The sequence below is a fragment of the Pan troglodytes genome, chromosome 1 (genome assembly GCF_028858775.2).
Source record: "Pan troglodytes isolate AG18354 chromosome 1, NHGRI_mPanTro3-v2.0_pri, whole genome shotgun sequence".
NCBI lineage: Eukaryota > Metazoa > Chordata > Mammalia > Primates > Hominidae > Pan > Pan troglodytes.
The window spans coordinates 86632610-86646135 of NC_072398.2; the positions used below are offsets into that span (position 1 = coordinate 86632610).

General features: G+C 40.7%; 1 protein-coding gene across 5 annotated transcripts in view; it reads left to right on the top strand.

Moving 5' to 3' along the window:
* The first annotated feature begins 2032 nt into the window (after positions 1-2032).
* SH2D1B (SH2 domain containing 1B) overlaps positions 2033-13526 on the top strand; it is a 92483-nt gene continuing 80989 nt past the window's right edge. The window contains exon 1 of one of the 5 annotated variants that reach the window (XR_008549034.2): positions 2033-2316. The gene's annotated coding sequence lies outside the window, so the exon portion shown is untranslated. The remainder of the gene's footprint in view (positions 2317-13526) is intronic. The other 4 variants (XR_008549035.2, XR_008549032.2, XR_010151986.1 and 1 more) reach the window with 4 other exon arrangements.

The window sequence follows — 13526 nt, forward strand, 5'->3', positions numbered from 1 at the left end:
GACTACAGGCATTCACCACTACACCCAGATAATTTTTGTATTTTTAATAGAGACGGGGTTACACCATGTTGGCCAGGCTGGTCTCAAACTCCTGACCTCAGGTGATGCGCCCGCCTTGGCCTCCCAAAGTGCTGGGATTACAGGCGTGAGCCACCACCCCCAGCCCCCAGGGTCATTCTTGATTCTTCTCTTTCCTCCATTTACAACGTATACTCAGTCTCTAACAACTTTTTTTTTACCACCTTCCCAGCTACTAGTCTGTTCCAAGCCTCCATCACCTCCTGCCTCAATGATTGAAATAACCTCCTAGCCAGTCTCCTTGCTTCCACTCCTGCCCTCCTACAGTCTATTCTCAACACTGTAGCCAGAGTGATCCAGTGAGAGCAGAAGTCAGGCTAAGTCATGGCTTCATGGCTTTGCTCCAAACCCTCCATCTCTCCCAGAGTTGAAGTCAAAATCCATAAAATGGGTGATGAAGCTGTCCATGATTTAGACCCCTCTACCACTCCAGCCTCATGTCCTCCCATTATCCCCCACGTCCACTCTGGTCCCAACACACCAGCTTCCTGTTCTTCAAACACATCAGGCAGCTGCCTTCCTCAAGAAGGAAACTTGCTGTTTCCTCTGCCTGGCATAGTCTTTCCACAGATATCTACATGACTCACTTTTCATTTCTTTTTTTTTTTTTTTTTTCTTTTTGAGACAGAGTCTCGCTCTGTCGCCCAGGCTGGAGTGCCACGATGTGATCTTGGCTCACTGCAACCTCCGCCTCCCGAAGTCAAGAGATTCTCCCTGCCTCAGCCTCCATAGTAGCTGGGATTACAGGTGCCCGCCACCATGCCCAGCTAATTTTTGTATTTTTAATAGAGACAAGGTTTCACCATTTTGGCCAGGCTGGTCTTGAACTGCTGATCTCAGGTGATCTGCCCGCCTTGGCCTCCCAAAGTGCTAGGATTACAGGCATGAGCCACCACACCCAGACAACTTTTCATTTCTTTCAAGTGTTTGCCCAAATGTCCTTAATTGATGAAGTTCTCTTGATCACATTTATATAAATTAGCCATTCCTTACTTCCCTGGTATCCTCTGCACCTCTTACTTTGCTTTCATTTCACTCTGTATCACCTTGGACATAGTATATAATTCATTTTTTAAATTAGATTCGCCTGTCTAAAATAAGGACGAGTTTGATTTTGATTTGTTCACCGCTGTATTTCCAGTGCCTGGAATAGTGTCTGGAACATTATTAAGCTCTTAACAAATGTTTGTTAAATGGTTGTCTATTTTTCAGGCAGCAACAGAGGCTAGTGGATGGAGAGGGGATGACAACCAGTAGGAGAAAATGGAAAAACCAGAAGATGGACTTTAACAAAGGGCATCATGTCTTAAGGAGGAAAGACAATTAGAAATAGAACTGAGGGGCCGGGCGCAGTGGCTCATGCCTGTAATCCCAGCACTTTGGGAGGCTGAAGTGGGAGGATCACGAGGTCAGGAGATCGAGACCACCCTGGCCAACATGGTGAAACCCCGTCTCCACTAAAAATACAAAAATTAACTGGGCGTGGTGGCATGCGCCTGTAGTCCCAGCTATTTGGCAGGCTGAGGCAGGAGAATCACTTGAACCCAGGAGGCGGAGGTTGCAGTAGCAGAGATCGCACCATTGCACTCCAGCCTGGGCGACAGAGCGAGACTCCATCTCAGAAAAAAAAAAAAAAGAAATAGAACTGAGGAAGGTAGAGAACAGAGAAACTGATGTGAGTGAAACACACCTGCCTTACAAGATTAAAGGTGTTTGGCCCATTGCTGGGGCCACATGAGAACAAATTAAGAGTCCCAAAAAGGTTTAATGTGTTCATGAGTCAAGGTCGAGATTTGGGGCTTTATTTATTTCATCTCCTGCCACTACCCTCTGACTGAGATGAGAGTTTCCCAAACAAGTGAGACATATGAGACAGACAATGTAGCCGGAGGGTTAGGTGGCAGTGATTGGCAGTCTCCACCTGGAGTCTCAGCTCCAAGATAAGCCCTAAGGTTCCCTCTGGAACAGCAGTCTGTACTTTTCTATATTTAGAGGAAGTCTCAAGTGTAGGACGATTGCTGCAGTCTGGAGTCTTCACTGGTACAGCAAGATGATGGATTGTTTTTCAGTACTTGTTTCCTCCTATGTAATGATTATTTTTTTCTTTGTAGCTTCACATTACTGGTTTGCTGCGTTGCTGTTCCCCAGACCAAGCAGAAGCATCTGTAACATCTGAAGGAAGAACCCAGGCCCGCAGCTCACCCACTACAGAACCTAGGGACCTTATCCTTCTTCCAGGTAGGGAAGTCTTCAGCTGTTTTTTTCTAATTATCAATCCTGGACCAAGATTGTTTCATGTAGAATTGAAGGGTACTAAAGGATGAAAGACGGGAAGGATGAGGGAGAGGCAAAGGTGGTGGGGGAAGAAGAGGCAAAAGAAAAGGGCACTAGGCAGAGCAGGGCATTTCTTTCTCTCTTTCTTTCTTTCTCTCCTTTTTTCTTTCTTTCTTTCTCTTTTTTTTTTTTTTGAGTTGGAGTCTTGCACTGTTGCCTGGGCTGGAGTGCAGTGGCACGATCTTGGCTCACTGCAACCCCCACCTCCCTGGTTCAAGCGATTCTCCTGCCTCAGCCTCCTGAGTAGCTGGGATTACAGGTGGGTGCTGCCACGCCTGGCTAATTTTTGGCATTTTTAGTAGAGATGGGGTTTCACTATGTTGGCCAGGCTGCTCTCGAACTCCTGACTTCGTGATCTGCCCACCTCAGCCTCCCAAAGTGCTGGGATTACAGGCGTGAGCCTCCATGCCCGGCCAGGGAATTTATTTCAACATCTTCTGTTCCGCCCTTTCTCTCCCAGCACCAACCTCCCTTTCTCTCCCAGCACCAACTAATGCTGAGAAAAGCCACTTTCAGTGATGGTGACATTTGAGTCATTTGGACTTCACAACCTCTTTACTTTGTTCTCCATCTTCTGGCGAGAGTGGCAATAAACAGTGAAAAGATGGTCTACAATAAACATACGTGTGCACTATTCACAATAGCAAAGACTTGGAACCAACCCAAATGTCCATCAGTGATAGACTGGATTAAGAAAATGTGGCACATATACGCCATGGAATACTATGCAGCCATAAAAGAGGATGAGTTCATGTCCTTTGTAGGGACATGGATGAAGCTGGAAACCATCATTCTCAGCAAATTATCGCGAGGACAAAAAACCAAACACCACATGTTCTCACTCATAGGTGGGAATGGAACAATGAGAACACTTGGACACAGGAAGGGGAACATCACACACCGGAGCCTGTCGTGGGGTGGGGGAAGGGGGGAGGGATAGCATTAGGAGATATACCTAATGCAAATGAAGAGTTAATGGGTGCAGCACACCAATATGGCACATGTATACATATGTAAGAAACCTGCACATTGTGTACACGTACCCTAGAACTTAAAGTATATATATATAAAAAAAAGATGGTTAGCAAAACCAAGGAAAATTTAAGGACCTTGATAATCCAGAAACTGTGTGATTATAGATAATCGAGAATTGTCTCTATATTCAAAAACATTGTTTTTACTCCTGATCCTGAAATAATGGAAATCACAAACAAGATATATAAACTCAGATTGTTTTACACCATCACTTGTCACTATTTTACATGGTGTCACAAACTAACTGCATTCATTATTAATTTGCATTAAGAGCTGCATTAGTCTTTCAAATGCCAACAGCTTTTCCTCTGAACATTTTATTTTCTGCTTATGAATTACTGTTCTAGTTCTTACAGTCTGGGCAGGTTTCCATTAAATCCTTTTTGTTTCATGGGTTCTTGTGTGATGTAATACTAAGTCATTTGCTAAATTACTATGTTCTATTATAATATGGTATTGTATATTTTAATATATCTTTTTATAGATTTTTATATTGTATTTATTCCTTTGGAGAGGAATAGACAGAGAGAGATGTATTGTTTTATTTTTTTTTTTTTCATTGTGCTGGAGCTGTGTTATAATATAGACAGTATTGGTAGGAGTTAGGCAAAAAAAAAAAAAAATTGGTGTGCCATAGAAAAGGATAGATTAGTATTCTGCCTATCGCACATCCCAATCCTCATGAGGAATAGCAACACAATTTTTAAAAATCCTTTAATGTTATATGGCTGAGCAAAGGCAAGGAAAACCTCTTCTTTCCCCTCCCCGCCAAAATCTTGCTCTTCTCTTAATAAAGCTTTCAGCCATCTCTCCAAGTGGCAGCAGGACAATTCCAAAGCCTGGCCTTCAGTTCTTAGCAGAGGATGTTAACAGACCTACCCTCAGTTTCCTGGCCCACCAGGACTCCAGCAAACTTTCTGTTGCCTACCAGGCTGGACTGTAGCCACACTCTAACAAGATCTGAGTCTTGACCTTATGGGATGAGTATCTTCTTCCAAATTCTTAGTTTCCTCCTTAGATATCTTCTCCCTTAACCCTATGGATGGTAGCTGTTTCCTGTATTTGCCATTCCTGTATTTTGTGAAATCCCCTTTTATACCTTTTAGTTAACCATCTTTCACTTCTTAATAATTCCATTTTTGAAAGTTTTTCCTGCTCCAATTACTGTTGTGGTTTTTGACTCGTAACTAGACTCTCCCTAACATTTCTCAATCTCCTTACCCTGGAGGAATGCTTATAATAATCTTCAAGTCTCAAGGAAACCCTACATAAAAATTATTAAATCTATGGCTTACATTATCAGTAAATTGTAGATGATGGTCAATGTTGTTTAGTAGACAATGTTAGTTTTCTATAGATCTGCTTATTTTGGCTGACTTATTAGTATACCTTTTGCGTGGTTCTCCCTCCTTACAAAGGATAACTATAATCTAAGTCATTAGTATAAATAGAGAAAACTTTAGTTTTTCCTTTGTTGAAATGTGCTTGATTTTTTACCTTATCCAAGTGGGCCTAAAAGTCTTATAATAAATTTCTACTATGTAAGATATTAATGGGGTATATTATAACATATTTGATGGGCAAAAGTAGTTCTTCACCCTATCTAAAACTAATAATTACTTTATAGCCAACCTTTCTGGGAAAAAAATCGGTAGTTAAGCTTAACTTACCTTTTTAAAAATTAATCTCTTTCTTTTCATGAATTTTTAAAATTTAGAAGGCAGGCTGGGCATGGTGGCTCACACCTGTAATCCCAGCACTTTGGGAGGCAAAAGCGGGCAGATCACCTGAGATCAGGAGTTCAAGACCAGCCAGACCAACATGGTGAAACCCCATCTCTACTCAAAATACAAAAATTAGCAGGGTGAAGTGGTGGGCACTTGTAATCCCATCTACTCGGGAGGCTGAGACAGAAGAATCACTTGAACCTGGGAGGCAGAGGCTGCAGTGAGCCAAGATCACGCCATTGCACTCCAGCCTCGGTGACAGAGCAAGACTCTGTCTCAAAATAAAATAAATAAACAAACAAACAAATAAATAAATAAATAAATAAAATAAAATAAAATTCAGAAGGCAGATGACAAATTTCTGTTAAATAACTGACAAGCCAAAATGGTGTTTGATTTTTTTCTAAAGGTAGGCTTGGTTGATTTAGCTTAAACAAAGACTGCACATTTATTTTGATTAATATTATTCACAACATAAAATTTTATTAACATTTATTGAATAGGTAAGCTATGAAAATCATAAACAAAACCCATATGAATAAAAATCTAGTATAAGATACAATTTTGTACAAGACTTAAAAGAGAACATTTTCTTACTGAGTGACATGATCAAGCTTAAATGTAAGCGTGGCAGTGACAAAATCATTATATACATGTATTGATTTCTTGCATAAAAGTGTTATTTATTCATTTATTTAATAATAGTGATAGGGTCTTGCTATGTTGCCCAGGCTGGTCTCAAACTCCTGGCCTCAAGCAATCCTCTTGCCTCACCCTCCCAAAAATGTTGGGATTAGAGGCGTGAGCCACTATGCCCAGCCAAAATTGTTATTTTTGAGGCTAAAAATGAAAAAAAATTTTCTTCCTTAATGTGAAACTTAGGCTTGTTTTTAATTGCACAAATAATTCTGAGTTGAAGTTTAATTCTGAATATTGAATTCTGAGTTTAAGATAAGCATACATGGATTTCATTTTCCAGTAAAATGAGACAATTTCTGTCTTTACTCTTCATACTTTCTATACTATAAAAAATTCTAATGGATTTAAGTAGTTAAAAACTGAAGCAAAGCCAGGTGTGGTGGCTCACTCCTGTAATCCCAGCACTTTGGGAGGCTGAGGCGGGTGGATCATTTGAGGTCAGGAGTTCAAGACCAGCCTGGCCAATATGGTGAAACCCCATCTGTACTAAAAATACAAAAATTAGCTGGGCGTGGTGGTGGGCACCTGTAATCCCAGCTACTATGGAGGCTGAGGCAGGAGAATCGCTTGAACCCGGGAGGTGGAGGTTGCAGTGAGCCAAGATTGTGCCATTGCACTCCAACCTGGGCAACAGAGCAAGACTCTGTCTCAAAAAACAAACAAAAACAAAAAAACAAAAAAACAAACAACAACCAAAAAAAAACTGAAGCAAATTATTGTTTTTCTATGAATAGCAGGATATTTTCATTTTACCAAATTCCAGAACTTGTCTAGGAGCAGGTCAGTAAATCTCATCTTTTGTATATGAACAGATTATACCTTACAGAGCTCTTTCTTGTCTCTCAAAGCCAAGAGTAGACGCATTAGAAAAAAAGATCCCTGGTGGGCGCAGTGGCTCACGCCTGTAATCCCAGCACTTTGGGAGGCCGAGGAGGTTGGATCACGAGGTCAGGAGATCAAGATCATCCTGGCTAACACGGTGAAACTCCGTCTCTACTAAAAATATAAAAATTAGCTGGGCGTGGTGGTGGGCGCCTGTAGTCCAGCTACTCGGGAGGCTGAGGCAGGAAAATGGTGTGAACCCAGGAGGCGGAGCTCGCAGTGAGCCGAGATCGCGCCACTGCACTCCAGCCTGGGAGACAGAGCGAGACTCCGTTTCAAAAAAAAAAAAAAAAAAAAAAAATCCCTTACCAAGTCACACACTTGGATTGAAAGAAGACAAAATACTGTTCAATTTTGTTATGCAGTTCTTTCTGATTTTCAAAAAGCTTTAAATTTTGGCCGGGCGCAATGGCTCACGGCTGTAATCCCAACGGTTTGGGAGGCAGAGGTGGGAGGATCACTTGAGAACAGGAGTTGGAGACCAGCCTGGCCAACTTAGTGAAACCCCACCTCTACTAAAAATTTTTAAAAAGTTAGGCAGGTGTGGGGGTGGGCACCTGTAATCCCAGCAACTTGGCAGGCTGAGGCAGGAGAATTGCTTGAACCTGGGAGGTGGAGGTTGCAGAGAGCTGAGATCACGCCACTGCACTCCAGCGTGGGCGAGAGAGCAAGACTCAGCCTCAAAAAAAAGAAAAAAAAGTTTTAAATTTTTAATTATTATGGGCACATAATAGTTGTATATATTTATGGGGTACATATGATGATTTGCAACAAGCATATAATGTGAAATGATCAAATCACAGTCATTGGGGTATCCATCACCTCAAGCATTTATCATTTCTTTGTGTTAGGAACATTCAAATTTCACTATTTTTGTTATTTTTTAACTTACAATAGATTATTGTTAACTATAGTCACCCTATTGTGCTATGAATGCTAGATCTTATTTATCGTATCTAACTGTATCTTTGTACTTACTCTAACTGTATTTTTGCATCCCCTCCCTACTACCCTTCCCATCCTCTAGTAATCATCATTCTACTCTGTCTCCAAGAGTTCATTTAAAATAATTTTTAACTCCCACTTATGAGAGAGAACATGTGGAATTTGTCTTTCTGTGCCTGACTTATTTCACATAACATGATGCCCTACAGGTTCATCCATGTTGTTGCAAATAATTGGATCTCTTTCTGTTGAATGGCCAAATAATATTTTATTATGCACGTGTACCATATTTCTTTATGCATTCATCCACTGATGGGCACTTCGGTTGATTCTGTATCTTGACTATTGTGAATAGTGCTGCAATGAACATGGGAGTGCAGGTATTCCTTCCATATACTGATTTTCTTTCTTTCAGGTATATACCTAGCAGTGGGATAGCTGGTATGGTAGCTCTGTTTTTCGTTTTTTGAGGAATCTTCATACTGTTCTCCACAGTGGTTGTACTAATTTACATTTCCACCAAGAGTGTACAAGGGTTCCTCTTTCTCCACATGCTCACCAGCATTCATTATTGCCTATCTTTTGGATAAAAGCTATTTTAACTGGGCAGAGTGAGATGATATCTTATTGTAATTTTTATTTACATTTTTCTGTGATTAGTGATGTTGAGCATTTTCTTTTTATACCTGTTGATCATTTACATGTCTTCTTTTGAGAAACATCTATTCAGGTATTTTGCCTACTTTTTTAATGGATTATTTGATTTTTTTTCATAATGAGTTGTTTGAGCTCCTTATATATTCTGGTTATTAATCCCTTTTCAGATGGGTAGTTTGCAAACATTTTCTCCCATTCTGTGGGTTGTTTCTTTATTTTGTTGATTGTTTCCATTGCTGTGCAAAAGCTTCTTAGCTTCATCTGTCCATTTTTGCTTCGGTTGCCTATGCTTTTGAGGTATTACTCAAGAAATCTTTGTCCAGATCAATGTCCCGGAGTGTTTAGCCAACATTTTCTCTTAGTAGTTTTATAGTATCAGGCCTTAGATTTAAGTCTTTAATCCTTTTTCTTGTTGTTGTTGAGATGGAGTCTTGGAGTCTCACTCAGTCACCCAGGCTAGAGTGCAGTGGTATGATCTTGGCTCACTGCAACCTCCGCCCCCAGGGTTCAAGCGATTCTCACATTTCAACCTCCTGAGTAGCTGAGATTACAGGTGCATGCCACCGTGCCCGGCTAATTTTTAGTAGAGACAGGGTTTCGCCATGTTGGCCAGGCTGGTCTCGAACTCCTGACTTCAAGTGATCCGCCCACCTCGGCCTCCCAAAGGGCTAGGATTATAGGCATGAGCCATCATGCCTGGCCTTTAATCCATTTTGATTTCAATTTTGTATATGGCAAAAGATGGGGGTCTAGTTTCATTCTTTTGTATATGGATATCCAGTTTTCTCAGCACAATTTATTGAAGAGATTGTTCTTTCCCCAATGTATGTTCTTGGCACCTTTGTCAAAAATGAGTTTACTGTAAATGTGTGGATTTATTTATGGGTTCTCTATTGTGCTGTATTGGTCTATGTGTCCATATTTATGCTAGTACCATGCTGTTTGGGTTACTATAGTTCTGTAGTATAATTTGAAGTCAGGTAACACGACTTTTTTTTTTTTAGGTTTTTCTAGTTTTTTGATGTAGGCATTTATTGCTATAAAATTTTCTTAGTACTATGTTGCTGTATCCTATAGGTTTTGTTATGTTGTGTTTCCATGTTTCATTTGTTTCAATACATTTTTTAATATCCCTCCTAATTTGTCATTGGCTCAGTGATCCTTCAGGAGCATATTGTTTAATTTCCATATGTTTGTATAGTTTCCAAAGTTCTTCTTGTTCTTGATTTCTAGTTTTATTTCATTGTGGTTAGCGAAGATACTTGATATGATTTCAATTTTAAAAAAAACGTTTAAGACTTGTCTCATGGTCTAACATATGGTCTATCCTTGAGAGTGATTCATGTGCCAAGAAGAATGTGTAACCTCCGGCAGTTGGATGAAATGTTCTGTAAACGTCTTTTAGGTCCATGTTTTGGTGCAGATTAGGTTGGATGTTTCTTTCTTTTTTTTTTTTTTGAAACGGAGTCTTGCTTTGTTGTCCAGGCTGGAGTGCAGCGGCACAATCTAGGCCCACTGCAACCTCCGCCTCTTGGGTTCAAGTGAATCTCCTGCCTCAGCCTCCCGAGTAGCTGGGACTACAGGTGTGTGCCACCATGCCTGGCTAATTTTTTCTATTTTTAGTAGAGACAGGGTTTCACCATGTTAGCCAGGATGGTCTCGATCTCCTGACCTTGTGATCCGCCTGCCTCGGCCTCCTAAAGTGCTGAGATTACAGGTGTGAGCCACCATGCCCGACCTCTTTTTTTTTTTTTTAATTATATTTTAAGTTCTGGGATACATGTGCAGAACGTGCACGTTTGTTACGTAGGTATACATGTGCCATGGTGGTTTGCTGCACCCATCAACCCATCATCTACATTAGGTATTTCTCCTAATGCTATCCCTCCCCTAGGTTGGATGTTTCTTTGTCGATTTTCTGTCTGGATGATGTGTCCAGTGCTGAAAGTGGGGGTTAAGGTCTTCAGCTATTATTGTATCAAGGCCTTTCTATTATTGTATCGAGGCCTTTCTTTTAGCGCTAATAATATTCACTTTATATATCTCCAGTGTCGAGTGTATGTGTACTTACAATCATCTCCTCTTGCTGAATTGGCCCCTTTATCCTTTTTTTTTTTTTTTTTGGACCGGAGTCTTGCTTTGTCACCCAGGCTAGAGCACAGTGGTATGATCTCAGCTCACTGGAATCTCCGCCTTCCAGGTTCAAGCAATTCTCCCTGCCTCAACCCCCTCAAGTAGCTGGGATTACAGGTGCCCACCATCACGGCCAGCTAATTTTTGTATTTTTAGTAGAGATGGGGTTTCACCATTTGGCCAGGCTGGTCTCGAACTGTTGACCTCATGATCCACCCGCCTTAGCCTCCCAAAGTGCTGGGATTACAGGCATGGGCCACTGCGCCCGGCCAGTTTTTGTATTTTTTGGTAGAGACGGGGTTTCACCATGTTGGCGAAACTCCTGACCTCAGGTGATCCACCTGCCTCAGCCTCCCCAAGTGCTGGGATTACAGGTGTGAGCCACCACGCATGGCCCCTTTATCATTTTGTAATGACCTTCTTTGTCTCTCTTTACACTTTCATGTTTAAATATATTTTATCTGATGTAAATATAGCTACTTTTGCTCTTTTTTGGCTTCCATTTACATGGAATATCCTTTTCTACCCCTTCATTTTCAGTCTATGAATGTCTTTGTAGATGAAGTGAGTTTCTTATAAGCAGCATATACTTTGAGTCCTATTTTTTATTCATTTAAGCACTCCATGTCTTTTTTTTTTCTGTTTTTTGAAACAGTCTCGCTCTGTCACTCAGGCTGAAGTGCATTGGTACAATCACAGCTCACTGTAGCCTCAACCTCCTGGGCTCCAATGATCCTCCTACCTCAGCCTCTTGAATAGCTGGGACTGCAGGAACACACCACCATGCCAGGCTAATTTTTTCTTTCTTTCTTTCTTTTCTTTTTGGTAGAGATAGAATTTTGTCATGTTGCCCAGGCTGGTCTTGAACTCCTGGGCTCAAGCCATCCACCTGCCTCGACCTTCCAAGGTGTTGGGATTACGAGCGTGAGCCACCACACCTGGTCACTATGTGTCTTTTGATGGGAAAATTTAGGACATTCATATTCAGTGTTATTATTGATAGGTAAAGACTTACTATTGTCATTTTGTTTATTTGCTTTCTGGTTGTTTTGTTGGTCTTTCCTTCCTTCTTTCCCCTTCCCCTTCCCTTTCCTTCATTCCTGCCTTCCTGCCTTACTTTGTGTAAAAGTAATTTTCCCTGGTAATATGTTTCAACTTCTTGCTTTTTATCTTTTAATGTATTTGTTACAGATTTTTGATTTGAGGTTACCATAAGGCTTCCAAATAATATCTTACAATCCATGATTTTAAATTAATGACAACTTAACTCTGATTACAAAAAAAGAGAAACAAGCAAAGAGAAAACTAAAACACTTTACACTTTAACACCACCACCCTCTTTTTGACTTTTTGTTGTCTCTGTAACATTTTATACTATCTGTCTCTTAAAAAGTTGTTGTTATTGTTTTTGATACGTGTCTCTTAGTCCTTTTACTCAAGATATGAGTGGTTTATGTAAGCAATTGTAGTATTATACCACTCTGTTTTTGTCTTTGTACTTGCTATTATAAATGAGTTTTATACCTTCATATAATTTCTTGTTGTTTATTAATGCCCTTTTCTTTCAGATTGAGAACTCCCTTTAGCATTTCTTGTAGGACTAGTCTCGTGTTGATGAAATCCTTCAGTTTTTGTCTGACTGGGGAAGACTTTATTTCTCCTTCATGTTTGAAGGATATTTTTGCTGTTTATAATATTCCATAATGAAAAATTTTTCCTTCAGCCCTTTGAGCATGTCATTCCACTTTCTCCTGGCCTGTAAGATTTCCCCTGAGAAGACTGGTACCAGATGTATCAGAGCTCTTTTATATGTTTGTTTATTTTATCTTACTGCTTTTAGAATTCTTTTTTTTGTGTGACAGAGTCTCGCTTCATCGCCCAGGCTGGAGTGCAGGGGTGCGATCTCGGCTCACTGCAAGCTCTGCCTCCCGGGTTCATGCCATTCTCCTGCCTCAGCCTCTCGAGTAGCTGGGACTACAGGTACCCGCCACCGCGCCCAGCTAATTTTTTGTATTTTTGGTAGAGACGAGGTTTCACCATGGTGAGACCTCGTAATCCGCCTGCCTCGGCCTCCCAAAGTGTTGGGATTACAGGCGTGAGAGAATCCTTTCTTATACTTGACTTTTGAGAGTTTGATTATTAAATACCTTGAGGCTGTCTTATTAGGGTTGAGTGTTCTTGGTGTTCCATGACCTTCTTGTACCTGAATATTGATATCTTTCTCTAGGTTTGAAAAGTTCTCCGTTGTTACTTTTTTTTTTATTTTTTTGAGGCAGGTCTTGCTGTGTCACCCAGGCTGGAGTGCAGTGGTGCGATTTTGGCTCACCATAACCTCTGCCTCTCAGGATCAAGTGATTCTCGTGCCTCTGCCTCTTGAGTGGCTGGGATGACAGACGTGCACCACCATGGCCCAGCTAATTTTTTGTATTTTTAGTAGAAATGGTGTTTCACCATGTTGGCCAGGCCGGTCTCAAACTCATGGCCTCAAATGATCCGCCTACCTCGGCCTCCCAAAGTTCTGGGATTACTGGCAGGAGCCACCATGCCCGGCCTGTTTTTACTTCTTTGAATAAACTTTATACCTCAATCATTATCTCTAACTTCTCTTTAAGGCCAAGAACTCTTAGGTTTGCCCTTTTGAGGTGATTTTCTAGGTTTTATATGCATGCTTCATTCTTTTCTATTCTTTTTTCTTTTTTCTCCTTTGACTGTGTATTTTCATATAACTTGTCTTCAAGCTCACTAATTCTCTCTTCTGCTTCATGAATTTTGCTGTTGAGAGACTCTGATGCATTTTTCAGTTTGTCAATTGAATTTTTCAGCTTCAGCACTTTTGCTTGATTTTTTAAAATTATTTTGATTTATTTGTTAAATTTATCTGATAGAATTCTGAATTCCTTCTCTGCTTTGTGTTATCATGACGTTCATTGAGCTTCCTCAAGACAGCTATTTTGAAGTCTTTGTCTGAAAGGTCACATATAGCCGGGTGCGTTGGTTCACACATGTAATCCCAGCACTTTGGGAGACTGAGGCAAG